Here is a 19,089-nt window from a genome sequence, read left to right as displayed (position 1 = left end):
AACATGATTTGTATCCATTAGTGGCAAGCTCGCTGTCAAATGTCAATTGAAGCCATGCACTGTTGGATGGATGACTGGCGGTAAAAGGAAGGTGTCAAAAGATGGTTGCCGCGCTTTTTGAGGTTGCTTTGCGGCTCATACAGGAGGATTATTTTGATTTAAGATTTTACATAGCTTTCTATTTTGTCGTCTATTTGGTGGTTAATCAATAGCTTAAGGACAAGGTATTTGGAGTACATTGCTCAAAATTTCTAGAGCACCGTTTTTTAGAACCGTTGAATGGATTTGGATTAAAATGCATCACGCTATTGACAACCACTGAACAATTAGCGTGATGCATTTTCATCCAAATCCGTTCAACGGTTCTAAAAAACGGTGCTCTAGAAATTTTGAGCTTTGTACTCCAAATACTTTGTCCTTAAATTAAAAAGGCGTTTCAGGCCGATCCAGAAAATTTCAGGGATGTTTCAGGGGTTTAGGGGCATGGGCTTTTCAAGGGTGCTCTAGGCTTGATTGTAGGGGCGTTCCTGGGAGTCTTACGCTATTTCCGAGGTGATCCGCCCCAATACAAAAATATATAAGTTCATACAAAGCCAACATTTTTTATAGAGAAAATCAACATGAAACTTGAAAGTGATTGAATGGCATATTTGTAACAGATAATTTAAAATTTCGACTCTTGAACTGAATTGTTTAACTATGAACAAGAATCGGTCAAAATAAAGATGAACCCTCTAATACCCAATCCCGCCTTTAGACGGGGTATAGTTTGAGCATTTTTGTAGTTTTTGTTTCGTGGAAAATCTTTTTTTATATTTTTAGCTGATATTTAGGACTGTTTTGTATATCTCAAAATGGTTTTTGGTGTATTTTAAAACGTATTTACATTTTTTTTTTAAATCATTAAAAAATTGATGTTTTAGTCACCTTTTAGAAGTCATTGTTTATTTTGTATTGAAACGCTACAATTAACATATTTTAATTTTTTCCCAAATCATTCTATCCTTGTTTAATAGTTAAAGGGAATCGAATAAACTATAATAGTTATTTATGCAACAAGTTGCAAAATGATGATTTTTTCAGCACGAGTCGCACGGTGTGTTGAAACAGGATTATTATCGCACTTTCATGAACCTAAAATATTTTTTCGTAATAAGTTAGCCTTAGCTGAATATATTAAGATTCTGGAGGTTAAAAAATCTTTCATCGGGGAAAATTAAAATAAATTCGATTTTAGTATTTTACCACTTTTCCCATATGATATGATATTTCGCAAATCTGATGAACCATAACTCCGCTAGAAAAAGACCCCTTTCTAATAATAAATTTGAAACCTTTTGTGGAGATAATAATGCAAAAGTCTTTACAACGAGTTTAAATTTGTTTGGCGTTCGTTTCATGTGTCCAGCCCACTACAGTTTGCCGAAAGTCATAAATCATAAAAGTCTACATTCCTTCCATTTGTCTGGCACATAGATATTTGTAATGGAGGTAAACAAATACTTCCCATTAGTGCGACTACATTTGTGCTACATTTGCGGAAGCACCATACACCTATGACTCATACCATTTGCAGCACATACCCTTCATGTGTTAATTTGATTAAAATGGCGGGTATTAGTTGCACATACTTTGCATATCAAACTACATGGATATTTGCCAAAAAGTATGAGTCAACTATACTGAGCGTGCGTGAATTATTTGTAAAAGTTCTATCTCTGAGCTGTTTAGGACTTTTGTCCATGCAAAATCTTAAAAGTTTTAAAGATTTATAAAATACCTAAATACCTTAAGGATTCAGTGGGCTGTTGAGTCTCAAATAACAAAAAGTTGATACAAAATACAGAAGATTGGCGTTGCCATGTTATGTTAATGCATTCAAAAATGATTATTCAACATTTGGTTTAAAATAAGGTACACCGGGGCAAGTTGAAACGGGTGGGGTAAGATGAAACAGCGGGTTAACGTGATTTTATCTAGTTATGAAAAGCAATTTCAATGTCATAACATTTTTTTAATCAAACAATCATTTGATCAAGAATAATTACACAAATTGTATTGATTTTCCTTTTTCAAAACATTACAAGTTTTTTATTAGGACTTAACCTTACCTAATGCAATGCATGCTTAATATATGTCAATGACAGTTTATAGTATAAGCCTAAAATATATTGGAAACATATCAATTTGAAGGAATCTGATAGATTTCAATAATAGTAGTCCGACCCGAATGATCATTTTTGATTAAAGGGGCGTTAATAAATAAACAAACAAACAATAATAGTAGTCTCGTGTAGTGATTTTTCTATGTTCGTCTGGGTTATCTGTAGTTTTATTTTATAAGACACTTTGGTTTTGATAAAAACATTATGCAATTTTATGATTGCATAATATAAGAATTCTTTTTAACAACTAAAATTCCTTCTTTTTTACAAAGTGAGTTTGACAACAGATTCAGTATGAGGAGAAATGTCACTTGTCCTTGCAGAGCGTGATAAAAACGAAATAAAAAGCAAAAGTGATAAAGACGACTAGTAATAAAACTGAAAAACCACTACACTGTACTTACAAAGTGGAAACTAACCATTAGAGTTGATTTAAAAAGTCACCCGTGCACTCGATACCTTCCGACCATCTTCTATATGTTATAAACTATTTAGCTATCAAAATTTATTCAATGATTCCGAAATGAAGAATAAAATAACTAATAAAAACTTAAAAAGTTGTACTGAAAGCTCAAATTGTGTCAATCTTTCCTTATTTTGCACATCACTGTTTGTTGTTTATATAATGTTGTCATAAAATATATAATTATGACATTTCCAGAACATTGATGTCTTCTTAATCTTGATCTACATTTTCATTTTATATTTATCTGTTAATTTAGTTGAATTTGATCTCAGCATAAACAACAATGAACATATCTTAAACTAAGTTAAAAGTTAATAGAGTTAAGTACTATTCCTTTTAATTGCACTGCGATTTTGCATTCTTTGACAGATACGTATTTCGACCTCAACTGTCAATCTCGTACTTAATCCGATATTCGATATTCATATCTAAAACTGTTTCAATTAAACATTGATTGATTTCGCAATAAAAAAAATTATTACATATGCTTACCTTAAAGTACGTATTTGAGTGTGTGTCGAGAGAGTAATTGAAAGCTATTCTCTAAGGGCTGATTTATTCACCTCGGATTAACCAGTAAACCAGGCTTATCCATATAGTTAAACCAGGTTTAACGCTTAATCCAGGGTGAAGAAATCGGCCCTATGTGTCCAACATGCGAATAAAAGTATTCATAGGACAAATTTTCACTTAGTAGAACATCGAGCCTTGCAAAATTCAGAGCATAATATACATAAAAGTTCTCATTATATTCGAATATTCCGCAATCGAAGCATCTTTCGTGTCCGTGTGATCGTCGTTTAGATGTATCGTTACATGGTTTGGCATGCAAAGTATGTGCAACTATTACCCGCCATTTCTGGCAAATTAGCACATGAACAGTATGTGCTGCAAAAGATACGAGTCACAGGTGTATGATGCTTCCTTCCAATGCATGAGTCGCATTAGTGCGAAGTATTTGTTTACCTCCATTACAAATATCTAATGTTGACTTTTATAATTCATGACTTTCGGCAGACTGTAGTGGGCTGGACACATGAAACGAACGCCAAACGAATTTAAACTCGTTGTAAAGACTTTTGCATTAGTTTCTCTCTAAATGGTTTCAAATTTATTACTAGAAAGGGGACTTTTTCTAGCGGAGTTAAGGTTCATCAGATTTGCGTAATACCATATTATATGAGAAAAGTGGTAAACTTCTAAAATCGAATTTATTTTAATTTTCCCCGATGAAAGATTTTTTAACCTACAGAATCTTAATATATACAGCTAAGACTAACTTATAACGAAAAAATATTTTAGGTTCATGAAAGTGCGATAATAATCCTGTTTCAACACACCGTGAGTCGTACATTTATCCAACGAGGCTTGCCGAGTTGGATAAATACGACGAGTGCTGAAAAAATCGAGTTTTGCAACGAGTTGCATACAACATTTTTTGTAATTACGAAAAACACACATTCAGTATAATCTTTCCTCGCTACACAATCATGCATTAGGAGAAACCACGTGCGACCTTTTTTTTTTTTTTTTTTATCTGTATTAACGAGATTTTTAGCCCTAGGCTAGTTCATCTCGGGACCCACACTTTACTTCCCTTCCGAAGGAAGAACTCACATTTTGCGAGTTTGTCGGGAGTAGGATTCGATCCCAGGTCCTCGGCGTGATAGTCAAGTGTTCTAACCATCACACCAGGTCCGCTCCACTCACCACGTGCGACCATGTTTGTCAGTGTAGTTTTTTTTTTAATCAGGTAGGCTATGGTGTAGCCTATGATCGAGCCCCCGTTGTCAAACAGTTGTGGACAAGCGACGGCAAAAGTCGCAAAAGTAGCTTCAGCTGCTGCTTTTTCACCCGACCTGCAGTCCGATTCGGGATAGGAATCGTCTAGGTTATGCTTCGAGATGGACAGTGAGTGCAGAAGCAGTTTTCGAATCTATGGAAGCCCCGGAAGTCTGTAAAAAGTGTGTGCTGGCCTAGGCTGGCAAGGGTGCCGAAAAGTGCTACTTTTCAGCACTCTTAAGAATGCCGAAAAGTAATACTCTTCGGCACACTTGCATTAGTGGAGAAAAGTAGGCCATTTCAGCACACTTCAGGCAATTGAAAAGTGGATCTTTTTACAACGTAATTACAAAAAAATATTTTCCTTAAAATTACACGGAAAATAACATTTTCTGTGGGATAAATTTAAAATAATAATACTTTAACAATAATCATAAAATCTCAAAATGTTTTCATCTCAAAAAATCCGTTCCCTAAATTGGCTTCCAGGAAAAATATAAAAGTGTGGGGATGTTCAAAAATAAAACTTAGAAAAATCAAAAACTGAAATTCACGAAATCGAGAATTAAAAAGAATCATCTTCCAAAACATGTTTAAATCGATTTTAGATGACGAAAAATGATATTTAGATCGAAATCAAAGATTTGGGTATTAGAGGGTTAAGGATGTGTTCAAGATTTGGGTTTCAGACATTCGATAAAAAAATGACTTACCGACTTAGAAATGATGTGCCTTTTGATTCGCATTGCAAGCCGCGGTTGCTAATATTTTGTCTTTGACGTTTTCGATTTAGACTTGGAAAAATTTCTTCAGCTTTTGCACTTTTCGCCAGCTCTCGTAGTTGGATTTGGCTTGCGTGAGAAAGTGTGTTGATTTATGACTTGATGACGGCACGGTGTCACTCCTTCAGGAGGTCCTTGTTGGATTTCACAGGAATTACATCCCGCATTCCCAAAAGAAATCCTTCGTAATTTCTCTACAAATTTGTTTCAGGACTTTTCCAAGGGTTTTTTCTGGGGTTCCCAATGAGTTCTTGTTCAGATTCTTCCAGAAGTTCCCTCTGGGGTTCTTCCAGAAGTTTCTTCCGAGATTTCTAAAGAGGTTCCGTCAGCGATTCCTTCAAACGCTCTTGCCAGGATTCCTCTAGGATGTACTTCCAGTATTTTTTCAGAGCATCTATTCTGGATTTCTTAAGAAACACCTTCTGAGATTACTTCTAATTTCTCTAGAAATTAATTCCGAGATTCTTCCAGGAATTTCTTCCGTGGTTTGCCAACAAATTTATTCTTGGATCCCTCTTGGATTTCCTTCTGTGATTCTTTAGGGAGCTTCCAGGATTTTTTTTCTGAGGTTCCTTAATGGTTCCGCCTGAGAGTCCTCCATGTACTCCTACCAGGACTCCTTCTGAGATACGTTCAGGGACTTTACGGGATTTCTTCCGAGATTTCTCAAGGAGTTCTGAGAATCCTCCAGGTATTCCAAAGGTATTCCTAGAAAAATGGAAACCCGGAAGAAACTGGGGAAGATCAGTAGGAACTTTTGTTACCAACCGTTTGGGTAACAATGCATTGTGTGGTGGAAAGGCTAGCTGTTGGTTCAGAGCATATTGTTATTATTGTTTTTTTTTATTGAATATTGTATCTTTTCATTATTTATTTAAATGTTTAGGTGTATAATAAATGTTGGTCTCCACAGTTTTGTGTTTGAGTTGTGTTTATTTTACGCTTAGTATTTGAAGCTGTCTTTTTATTTATTTATTTATTGCTGATTCATTTATATATTTCTTTGTTTTGTTCTGTTTATATATTCCGATTGTAGATTTGTTTATTATTCAGATGCTTCATTTATCTATTTATTTATTTTATTTATTTTTTTTACTATTTAATATTGGATGCTTCATATACATATTTATTTATTCAGATTTTTTTTATTTAATTTATTGAATTATTCGTTATTTACAAAAAAAAAAAGAAAACAAGTGTCTGTTAGGTTTTGTTAAGGCATTGCATGTGGTCACAAAAGGAATTTTACCTTAAATCCACAAGACACCTTGATTAATGTAATTTGTTCAGAGTGTAAGTGGCTGTCATCACCATCATCTTCAGATCTATCATCAAGATAAAGAATATCTGCATGGAATAAGGCGTGTGTCCAAGGGTGGTGGAAGACACAGCCCCCCCCCCCAACAACTTCCTCCACACCTCCGCCCCCTTTTTGGAGACTATAAATGACATGGCGGAAGTTCGAGAGCCAGCTCTTTGAAAATTTTGGTCCGGAGAAACGATGAACGGGACGACGGACCTGTTTTGCCCTCGATATTATAAACCGGTTTAGTTACTTGTGTTAGTGATTAAAATTTAAACTAAAAAAAATCCTAACAAATCCAATTCGATAAAATGCTAAAAATCTTTGTAGCGTTACGGAGAGGGAATGAGGCTTCGACTAGTGGTAGAATTTTGAATGATTCGGCCTATCATTGATAAGTTCTTAACTAGCCAGACTAGAAATTCTCAAACTGGAGAAGCAAGTCATCAACCAAGATCCGTGGATAAAGGATAACTGTGGGTATTATCGGCAGGTTTATTGTCTTCATCATGAGGAATTTGGATTTGGAACGGGTTCCAAAAAACCCTCCATGCCGAAAAGAACAAAACTACCAAAAATACATAAATTTCCCTATGAAATATTAAACTTGTATGATTAGTAACGCCATCTTTGTGTGGAGTTCCGAATCAAACATTCTATCATCTGTAAATTCTCGACCTACCAAATAACCTTGCTGAAGACACCGTCTCCATTTACCAGGATTCTAATATATATGAAATATAAAATGTACACGGAGAAATCAAACTACCTATTTTTTGGGTCGATTTTACTCAAAGCTGAGTATATCGAATAAACTAATTACCCAAAATTAGGTTGTTTTCCCTCTTTCCCTCACCGATGTTGTCAAAAACAAACAGAGATGCATCTACCCAACGGGGGTCCTTGAGCCCAATAAGCCAATGTTGGGTAAATGCAGGTTTACTCAAATTTGGGTTGAATGAGGGGGGTCTTGGGTTGAATTTACCTACTCTTAAGTAAATGTTTTTGCTGGAGGTGAAGGCAATTTACCTAGTGTGAGTTTAATCGATTAACTCAAATTTGGCTTATTGGGCCGAACTATGGGATTGCGTCAAAAGAACTCAATTTTTGGTAGTTTGGCGGTTCCGTGTACATACTCTATAGCGCCACCTGTGTGTGGAGCTCCGAAGTTGTCAAATAACTTTACCGAACACACACTATTTCTGTGTGATTAGGATCCTGAGATATATGAGGTACAATATTTACACGTTCATTAGCAAGACCTAGTGGTGGCATTTCGAATAAAACGGTCCACTAGGTATCTGTAAGCGCTCGACTTACTGAACAACTTTCCCAAAGACATCACACATCTAAGAGCTCACGATCTTCAGATAATTTCATTTAAGGGGTTCTTCTTCTTCTTCTTTTTAGCTTTACGTCCTCACTTGGACTTGGCCTGCCTCACTTCAACTTAGGCACCGTCCATAAATTACGTAACGCTCTAGGGGGAGGGGAGAGTACAGCTAAGCGTTACGGCCCATACAAAAATTTAAGGGGTTTCATACAAAAAAGCGTTACGGAGAGAGAATGGGGTTTCGAAAAATGACAATTTTAGCGTTACGTAATAAATGGATGCTGCCTTAGTGTTCTTTGAGCACTTCCACAGTTATTAATTGAAGGGCATTCTTTGCCTGCCATTGCATGAATTTGTGTATATTGTGAGACAAGTACAATGATACACTATGCCCAGTCCAGGGAGTCGAGAAAATTTTACCGACCAGAACGGGAATCGAACCCGCCGTCTCCGGATTGGCGATCCTAATCCTTAACCACTAGGCTAACTGGAGACCCCATTTAAGGGGTTATATATGTTGAAGTGCGTGAAAACAAGGAAAAGTTTGAACTTTTGTAAAAGTATGCAACAATATTTTATCAAATTCTCGTTTTACGTCATACATAGTACAATATTTAATGTGTAAAATTAGCTTGAGAACATGAAAAAATAGTACTATTTACCAAAGTTATAACATTTTCTGTCAAACGTGTTTTCTTCCAAGTGGTTTGCCGTAAGTATGATTACAGTCTAACGGCTCAACTGAAAACAAACCCAAAAGAATACCATTACTAGAGGGCCTTGTGGTGTCCTTGAACGATCAGAATATTAAAAAATGATTTTAGTTTTCAAGCGAGGACGACTTTTTCCAAAAAATCACTTTTTTTATGCTGAAAATGTATGAAAAACATCATAACACTGTTATGATTTTTTTTAAATGATGATCGTTCAAGGACACGGCACATGAATAGAGAACACTCAAAAAAATTTGGTTGAAATCGTTTGAGAACTGTTTCCGCAATTGTAGTCACCGCATCGAAGTTTTTGGAAAAAACATAATTTCGAGATAATCGCGTTTAAAGTTTCAAGTTTGCACTACGCGCCCGTAAGGGAGCGAGGCGCTATATTTTTGCTTGTACTGCTTGGATCTCAATGAAAACTTGACACAGCATTCTTAAGAACCCATAATCTATATATATAAAAATGAATTTCTGTCTGTCTGTCTGTCTGTCTGTCTGTCTGTCTGTCTGTCTGTCTGTCTGTCTGTCTGTCTGACCGCTATGGAATCAGAAACTACTGGACCGATCGGTGTGAAATTTTGTATGTGGGTGCTGTCGGGGCCGGGGAAGGTTCTTAGCTTGGTGTGAGATCTCTCCGGTCTCTGGAACGGGGGGCTCCCATACAAATGACCTTGCGGGGAACGTCCCTATCGAGCTGCACGTCAAAAAACACAGTAGGCAGGCAGTACGACGTTTGCCGGGACAGCTAGTTTAAGATAAAAGAATTAAAAAAATGATTTTATATAAAAAGAAAATCGGGTTAAGTACGGTTCCTTTGAATTCCACTAAGAATTGGCATCCTTTGACAGATACGTATTTCGACCTCAACTGTAAGGTCGTCTTCAGTGTCTTGTACTTGACTCGACAAGACACTGAAGACGACCTTACAGTTGAGGTCGAAATACGTATCTGTCAAAGGATGCAAATTCTTAGTGGAATTCAAAGGAACCGTACTTAACCCGATTTTCTTTTAATATACAGATATTCCCCTAACAAGCTCAGGTTAATCATCATCAATGATTTTATGCTCAATCTCAACATACAGTCAGGTTTTTTTTTCGCAGGGGATACGTACCGTGTAAAAAAAAACTCAGTTCAAAATTAAAAAAAAACTGCGTAAAAAAGTCTCACCATTTCTCGACGAATCATGCAAAAATAAGACGATGATTTTTTTTTGTATTGAGTTTTCATTTACGCGGCCGCGTAAATGAAAACCGCGTAAAAAAAGACCTGACTGTATATAACCCCTTAAAGATATTATATTACTAAAGTATTAATGTCAAATAACGTCATCAAATGGGGAAATTTCGATTTGACCAATCTAATGAGGCATTGGCAAAGGCAAGTCAGAATATCTCTAGACCAACATGCGAAAAGGGCGTAACAACCATTGCACGTCTCAGCTTCTTCCGTCCTTCCTAGGCCTATTTCAATTTATTTATGAAATCTTAGGGCGTACCAGTGATTGCTACAGTTAGGGACTCCCTATTTCACCATTGGGAGATCGCTCTTACTGATCAGCAGAGTACACCTATCTTGGCACCTATTTTTATTTTATTCAAAGTGGCTGATCGAGGCTTGATATTTCAAAATTGGCTTCATTAACGGTGTTGAGATAATTCGATATTCATCTACATCTACAATCTACATGTCAAACTGAGTCGAAATTCAAATTTTCATGAATTTTGGTGCCCGGGAACCTATTTAAAAATCAATTTGAAGTTTGTATGGGAGCAATTTATTGAACAATCCCTTGTCATAGTTTCACTGGGCGGAGCTGTCAAACAGTTGCCCATCTGTCAAAAGGTGATTTCAAAAAATGTTTGAAATTGATTTTAGGTACCAAAATAAAAAGAAAATCGGGTTAAGTACGGTTCCTTTGAATTCCACTAAGAATTTGCATCCTTTGACAGATACGTATTTCGACCTCAACTGTAAGGTCGTCTTCAGTGTCTTGTACTTGACTCGACTCAAGGGGCCTAAAGTTGTCAAAAATGGTATGGGACCAAAAAAACATGAATTTTTTTTTCGGCGAAAAAATACGCTATTCTACAAAAACCGGTGGTTTTAGGACCCCAAAGGACCGAAATTGTGCTTAGAATTGCGATATCTCTACTCGTTTTTGAGTTATTGAACAAAATAGGGTAGGTTTCCTTCGGGATCTAAAAAATGGTCAAAAATGCTGATTTTCCGGTTGTTTTTTGTCAATAACTCAGAAACGTGTAGAGATATCGCAAATCTAAGCACATTTCTAAAATCATTGCTTATTTTTTGGTCGAAAAAAAATTCATGTTTTTTTGGTCCCATACAATTTTTGACAACTTTAGGCCCCTTGAGGGACCACTTAGCCTTGAGATATGGACTTCAAATTTTGACACGATCATTTCTTAGCTAAAACGATCATTTTTCACTAACGAACTTATAACATTTCAAATTTTTGCAAAATAAGGGACGGCCTACTAAATAAGCTTAGGGTGGTTCAAGAAAAATCGGTTTTCTGGCATTAACTTTTTCAGTTTTGATTTTTTATCAAAGTCGCCCGCGCGTCGTTTCGTGCGCTGAGATGGTCGTTATCTCTTTTGCTTCAATAGTTACAGGTGTTTTTCTTAAAAAACATAGTTTATTGAAAAGCTGATATGTTGGGTTGGGGCAAACATAAAAAATAACTTTTGCCCGCATTCAAAAGAAGAAATCTGGAGCAACATTTGAAAAGGGCATACAAGCATTGGTAAACAATGACTTCATGCGTCGCTCCTGAGTCCCCTTCAGCTTATTCACAAAAACTAAGATCGTTATCAGATAGAGCAAACATCGATCTTTCGGAAAACGGTGTTCATTTGCGTGGGCGGGCTGCTGTTAAGCCCTACGGAGCGTTTTCGAAAAAAGACACAAGTCCTCTTGGGCCCTTTTCAAATGTTGCTCCAGAAATGTTGTTATAAAACATATCAAAAAATTAAAGGGGTGTTATTTTTGTGACTCAAGTGAAAAATACTTGAAAAGTGCCTATTTTTTTCTAGAAAATCATCAATATCTTTTGAACGGAATGACGTAGCAACATTCTCAGCGCACGAAAATGTGCGGTTCGTGGACAATTGTGCACTGTGCAATGCATTAAAATTTAAAAACCCAATTAGTGCTCTGGAAACAAACAAGAATTTTCACTGAAGTGGAGTTTTTCGGGAATATATGCGGCCTAGATGACTTTTCGATTTTTTTTCTGATTCATATATTTAGATTTTTTTTCACATGAAAATCTGAGATTCTTCAGTCCTAAATCGAACAGCAATAAAAACAAAATCCGCGTCAGACATCGTGGATAATTAATCAATGCGGACCGACCATTCATCATCATTTACATGACCATCAATGATGATAGGAACCACAAACGAGTCACAGTCGATAATTTGACTTCACACCGACTGTCCATCGTCGTCGTCGCGTTTCGTCGCCCCAAACACCCACATCAGGTCTCACGTTTCCGTTCAATCACGACGCCCGGTGAGACGCTGCCTGTGAGACTGCGCAGCGGCGCTCCAGAGAGAGATTGTTCCACAGCCGAAAAACTGCCACCCGAAAATAAGAAACATGAATTCCTCCACAGGAAGGAAACTTGATTTTGGCTCTTCGTTGTTCTTTGACTAGATATGTTGAATTTTGATATGGGAGACTTTGAGTGAAAAAAATGTACCAAGATTTCAAAAATTTAAATCTTATATCTCCATATATTTTAGTTCAGGAAGAAAGAACTTTTAATTTAAGCCTATGATATCTTATCAATACAATTCAATAGCTTATTATTTATAATGACTATACACTGGGACTATTGCACTGGGATCCAAATGAATAAGGGCAGGGACACTCCACTTATTCTCAAAGTGCAATTTAAGCAGCTCATACATTTTTGATCAATAATGGCGCCGGCCACGTCCTTATAGTTTTTTTTATTTATATTTTTTCTAATTTTACAGCTACGTTATTAATACTTATTATATATTTTTTTACTGCGTGAGCATGGGACATTTTTGGCTACAGTACAATAGTCAAATTAGGGGCCCATATAGCCGAGGCGGTAAACGCACGGGTATTCAGCATGACCATGCTGAGGGTGACGGGTTCGATTCCCGGTCGGTCCAGGATCTTTTCGTAAAGGAAATTTCCTTGACTTCCTTGGGCATAGAGTATCTTCGTGCCTGCCACACGATATACGCATGCAAAATGGTCATTGGCAGAGGAAGCTCTCAGTTAAAAACTGTGGAAGTGCTCATAGAACACTAAGCTGAGAAGCAGGCTTTGTCCCAGTGAGGACGTTACGCCAAGAAGAGGAGGAGGACAATAGTCAAATTAGAGTAAATATGTGGATCACTTATTATTTACCAAATTTTGGCATTGATCGCCTCGTTGACAAGCCTCACTGTATGAAGTTCGGCTCGTGCTGAAAAAATATATTTTTTAACTCATTAGATCAATGACTGTTTTTTTTTTCAACAATTCTTTTTTATTTTTCCGCCTTATGGCTATAAGAGGAAGATGATCCAGAAAGATGCGCACATACCTCCAACAAGCGATCATGCCCATTTCGCCTCGTCATGCAATCGATCTCCAAACTGACTGGCTGAAGCTCTGTTCCACCCCACCACCACCACTGATCCCAGTTCCCCCTCTCCTCCTGTGTGCTTGTGTGGATTCTCTACAGGCCACTCTTTGCCTCCATCGATCCAATATGGAGTGGAAATTTCCTCCAGAGCCCACCGATGATTCGACCAAAATCATAAATTTCAAAGCATCCACTTCATTCCGGTGCGGTGGTGGTGGTCGATGCTCAGTGCGATGTTGATGCACCACCCCTGCCGCCCAATCTCTCGCGTCGCGTCATCGATCGAAAGAATCTTCGATTGGCCGTTCATTCGAAAAAAAAAAAGAAGCTCTTTCAAACTGGAAATACTTCCTCCCGTCGCGTCTGCTCTGCCCCATCATCCGGTCCGGACTGGCCGTGGTGGTGGGTATGTAAAGTAAGTGTATTACTTACACTGCGGATGAACTCTCTGGGGCACGGGTTCCCAACCGGTGGTCCGCGGCCCCCTGGGGGGCCGTGAAGCCAGTCCAGGGGGGCTGCAATGTTATCAAAAAAATCCCAAGAGCCACAATTTGAGGAACAAATTTTCAGTATAAAACGCTTCCAGAAGAAAAAAATTTTCGGCTGCGCCGCTATTTTTATGCCACGACTTAAATTGAATGTACATGCTGACATGTACGTCATTGTTTACGAAATGTGAATGTCAAAAAAAAAGTATCATTGTTCGTCGAAAATCCCTCCCACAGTAAATTTCTGGCTACGCCACTGTAATCAAATAACTCAGCTTCGTTTATTTAATTCATATTTTTTTCAAAAAAAAATCAGTGGGCCCCAATGATTTGACAATTCTCAAAGGGGGTCGCTACCTCCAAAAGGTTGGGAACCCCTGCTCTGGGGGGATGAGAAACAGATCGCTTCTTTGCGACTTGAAGCGATTTCGGTTCAAACGATCGCACCACCATCATCATCATCAGAGCTTGCTCTTCTCGTTCTGTGTGCAAGCAGTTTCCAGTTTTGCACGCGGATCAGTGGCGTAGTCGGTGTTCAGGAAGGGCTAGTTCTGATTTGCGTTCTTTTTTTTTTTAGGGGAAAAACTAGCGATTTTTTTTAAATTTGAATCTGCATTATTAGAAGAAACTACCAAAATCATACACCATTGGGTATACCTAGCTTAAAAGGAACATTTACAGAACTAAAATACCGAAAATATTACGTCAGACCATCATCTTCTTTTCGGCGATATCCGACTGCGCATTATAACTGGCACCGGTGCAACACACGCTGGAAAGCGCCTTTCATCGAGAAGCTGGAGAACCGTGCTGCGGATGTTCTGGAACGTAGCAGGGTAGATGATCAATGAAGCGCCATCAAGTACGCCTTCATCGTCCCCAGCGAGAATAATCTGGGTGAACTAGTCACTCAGAGAAAAGAGTGGACCACACCTACCTGAAAGAAGGTAGAGGAGCGAAGGAACGCCAAAGCCGCGATAAAGCGAGAGAAAACACGAGGAGCCAAAGTCGTAGCCCGTCAGCGCTATTTGGCTCTCGAGAAAGAAGTGAAACGCTCATGTAAACGAGATGGAAGAGCGTGTGTAGACTCACTAGCCGAAAAAGGAGAGAAAGCCGCAAATATCGGCGATCTTCGTCTCCTCTACGATGTCCACGACGCCTTATTGGGATTAAAATGAATGCTACGATGCCAGCGAAAGACACGTCTGGACAATTATTAACCGACCCGGCTGACCAGTTGAAACGCTGGCGCAGGTTCGAGCCCTTTGGAAACCTTTTTCTAGTGTCGGCCACGCCATCCCAGATCTCAACATGATCCGTTAATAGTTTGACGTATTACCCGTGTCAATAACGAAGCTCCATCACTGTAGGACATAGTAACAGCCATCCGGAACATGACATCGAGATCGATATGTAAGCGAGATGTTGTCGTTACTAGGCGTCTGAGATCGTTGGTTGGATTTGTAGTGTTTGTAGGGCGCCTCCCTTAATGATGCCTTGATAACTGGTGCCTCCTGACCACGGGTATCGAAGGTGTTGAAGCCGATGTTCAAACCGATGCATAGTGGGAAAAAATAGGTATAAAACGCGAATTAATTCAATATCTCTGCTCGGAGTGGATGGATTCGAATGAATTTTTGACACAAACTGCAAAAATCTCTACAGTTTCAGATAAAAAGGGTGTTATTCGCCGCACGATACTAGAAATCAGTGTATTGAGCTCATTTTACCTCGCACTCTCTTTTTCACACCTTTTTGAGAAAATCCTCATCTATTCCCGACTAGCGTGCAAAATAAATGACTTATTTAACTCGTATTTGTGTAGAAACTTCCATTGTATCGGAAATTCGACATAAGATTGCTCCTTCTCTTGTCGATTGCATTCCACTTTGGGCGGAGATGCATGTGAAAATTTTAAGAAATAGGGGATATCGGGGTTATTTGAAGATATTTCAATTTTTAAGGCCGTGCGGTGAGCCAAACCAGCTCCATTCGATACTACGGAAGTTTTAACACAAACACGAATCAAATAGGGTATCGCGCCACTTGGGCGGTGGTTCTATATTCGTCTGTTTGCCTCTATAACTCAGTCAATTTTGAACCAATTGACTTGAAATGTTGTACACGGGTAGATACTATACCTATCTCACCACATTCCAAAAGTTGTGCCAATCGGTTCAAATTTGACTGAGTTATAGTGGAAAACAGACGAATATAGAATCACCGCCCAAGTGGCGCGATTCCCTAAATCATTTATTTTACACTTAAGGCCGATGCAAATATTATTTTTCTTTTATGTCCGAGACCTCTCATTGGGTACGAGGGGAGGGACAAAAAATAATAAGGAACAAACGAAAAAAAAACTATTGAAAAATTTAAAATTATACACACTATTGAAAAAATATTTTTCGACTATTGAAAAATTGTTGCTTGAAAACAATTTATCTATTGAAAATGGAGTCATTGGCCGCCATGTTTTTTTTTTCGCCCCTTCAATATTTTCGGATTTTTGAAGGGGGGGGGGTGACATAAAACAAATTAAATATTTGCATCGGCCTAATGATTTTTCCAAAAAGGTGAAAAAGAGAGAGTGGGGTAAAACGGGCCCGATACACTGATTTCCAGCATCGTGCGGCGAATGACCCCCTCCTTATCCGAAACTGTAGAGTTTTTTGCAGTTTGTGTCAAAATTTCATTCAAATCCATCCACTCCGAGCAGAGATATTGAATTTATTCGCGTTTTATACTAATTTTTTCCCATTGTGCGATGGATGCCACCTAGTGCCAAGTATCTCTCTAGGATAGGATGTGACTTTTGTATTATATCTGCCTAGTAGGTCGAAGAGATTCGCTGATTTATGTGATCGAATAGCACTAGATTTTGGTGCACTATAGCTAACTCACGGTAAAGGCTGGCAATGTGGTTAAGACCTCTTGTAAAGTCATCCAGCCTCTTACTATGGAACTCCGATCCCTATCTCCTAATTGGAAACGGCTGGGATACGAGCCACACACTTAATTTTCATTACCGGGCTCGGTTATCAATTTACCGAGTCCTCAACAGCTGAGCTCTCGGTTATCACCTCGGTAATTGAGTTCGATTACCGGGTGCTCGGTACTACGTATTTTGTGGCAAAATGTCAAAAATCACTGAGCTGCTCGGTAAAAAGTTACTGAATACTTTGTAAGGAGAATACCGAGTGATCAGTAACTTTTTATTGCATCGATTTTATTAAATTACCGAGCACCTCAGCAAATTTTAAGCTTTTACTTTTGTTTTCCTAAAAAATCAGGGAGAATCAGCATGTAATAGTATGTCATAGAAAACAAATTAGGAATGAAATTTTGATGTTTATTTTTTTTAAGCATTTTTTTTCATATAATTGTTGGGTTGGGTGTTTAATTCTTCCGCTTTTACCATTGTTCAAATGCCTGATAACTTTGTGCACCGCTCTGCTATTCCTAAATAATGCTGAAAAAGTGATGCGTAAAGTGTGGTTCATCACTGAACTTGTTTCCTTGTCGCAAATCTGAAACAGTGGAAAGAAAACCATTTTTGTTGTTGTAGATCCGCCGTTTAAGTAAGCTTGTAGTGTTACCTTTATTGTCTTTTTTGGCTCTCGAATACATGTTTTGTTCACAATTGCACTCTTTTGAAGATTTTTGCCAGACACGCGCGGAAGTACACTGTTTCTGGGCGGCTGATATTAATGCAAATGGCGACTTAACAGGACTGAACCAGCGTCACGAAGGTCTGTCGGGAACTGAGACCTCGGTATATACATTGAAGAGCACTCGGTAAAATGTAGACATTTTTTACTGAATGCTCTGTATTTCATATTACTGATCTCACTAGAGGTACCGAGATATTGCAAAATACAGTTTTGCTCAGTAATTTTGATCACTGAGATATGTATTAAGTTTTTGTTTTACAGAATGATCGGTGAGAATCATTGCGGAAGTCAGTTAAGTATGTGAAATTTTACTGATATATCGGTAAAACATTATTTTTACAGTTGAGACTCAGTAAAAAATATTACCGAGCTGGAGTTTGGGATTTAAGTGTGCACCTTAGGGAAGATTGGGTAATCAACCCCAGTGGGAGGTTTGATCGTATGCAGGCAGGGACGGGAGGTTTGCTTGGCATACTTGCTGGGCCCCTCCGGACAACAAACCGGGGGGTTGCTGTAAGGCCCTGCAAGTCGGTTATAAAAAAAAAAAAAACAAGCACTAAATGATCAACAAGAGAATACGAACTGAGACCAACGGCAGCGACTCCAGCGACGAGGTGGGTTTTGCGATTGAAAGACCGGTAGGTGGAACTGCACAGCTCTCAATTTCATCGGGAGCACCTGGATACTTGCCGACAATGATGCAAATTATCACCTCACTAGTGCTCATCACAACTCATCAACTGTACACGGAACCGCCAAACTACCCAAAATTGAGTTCTTTTGACGCAATCCCATAGTTCCGCCCAATAAGCCAATTTTGAGTAAATCGATTAAACTCACACTAGGTAAATTGCCTTTACCTCCAGCAAAAGAATATACTTAAGAGTAGGTAAATTCAACCCAAGACCCCCCCTCATTCAACCCAAATTTGAGTATACCTACATTTACTCAAAATTGGCTTATTGGGCTCAAGGACCCCCATTGGGTAGACGCATCTCTGTTTGTTTTTGACAACATCGGTGGAGGGAAGAGGGAAAACAACCTCATTTTGGGTAACTAGTTTATTCGATATACTCACAAGGGAATGTTACGATGGTGTCCCCCGGGGATTTCATCCGGACTATTTTTGTTGCATTCTACATGCAGAAATATGATTAAATCCAAAGCCTTTCGGGTGATGGGCCAGTGGTGTAGTCAGGAGGGGCGCTCAAAGGGGCAAATTCGACCAAATATAACTTTTGTGAAAAAGCTCAAACGTCATCAATATGCAAATTTAAAAATGTATAGTAGTAGAAATAGGCAGAATGTGCATGAATACATGATTTCGTAACAAATTTAATTTACCATAGGCGTTACCAGGGTGAGAGAGGTGATACACATGGTGATACATTTTTATTAAATTAACATCAACTTGTTCTTACCCTGGAAACGCCTATGGTAAATTAAATTTGTTACTAAAGCATGTATTCATGCATATATTGTCTGTTTCTAAAACAATAAATTTTGAAACTAGAATTTTGATTACGTTTGAGCTTTTTCAATAATGTTATATTTGGTCAAATTTGCCCCTTTGAGGGCCCCTCCTGACTACACCACTGGCCCATCACCCGAAAGGCTTTGGATTTAAACATATTTCTACATGTAGAATGTAACAAAAATAGTCCGGTTGAAATCCCTGGGGGACACCATCGTAACCTTCCCTTGTCAGCTTTGAGTAAAATCGACCCAAAAATTAGGTAGTTTG

The 19,089-nt window shown here is 38.2% G+C and overlaps 2 protein-coding genes and 1 long non-coding RNA gene across 5 annotated transcripts in view; 1 reads left to right on the top strand and 2 right to left on the bottom strand.

The window, feature by feature from the left end:
• LOC109411881 (dedicator of cytokinesis protein 3) overlaps positions 1–19,089 on the bottom strand; it is a 681,785-nt gene that overhangs the window by 232,195 nt on the left and 430,501 nt on the right. The gene's annotated exons all lie outside the window — the stretch shown is intronic.
• Positions 1–19,089, top strand: part of LOC109412721 (innexin inx3) — a 138,314-nt gene that overhangs the window by 14,683 nt on the left and 104,542 nt on the right. The gene's annotated exons all lie outside the window — the stretch shown is intronic.
• LOC134285548 (uncharacterized) lies at positions 4,033–9,308 on the bottom strand. Its single transcript, XR_009996463.1, has 2 exons — positions 4,352–9,308; positions 4,033–4,147 (listed from the first exon to the last, which is right to left on the bottom strand). It is a non-coding gene; the product is annotated as an uncharacterized LOC134285548 (long non-coding RNA).

Source organism: Aedes albopictus, chromosome 1 (genome assembly GCF_035046485.1).
Source record: "Aedes albopictus strain Foshan chromosome 1, AalbF5, whole genome shotgun sequence".
NCBI classification, from domain to species: domain Eukaryota; kingdom Metazoa; phylum Arthropoda; class Insecta; order Diptera; family Culicidae; genus Aedes; species Aedes albopictus.
This window is presented reverse-complemented; position numbering and strand designations above follow the sequence as displayed.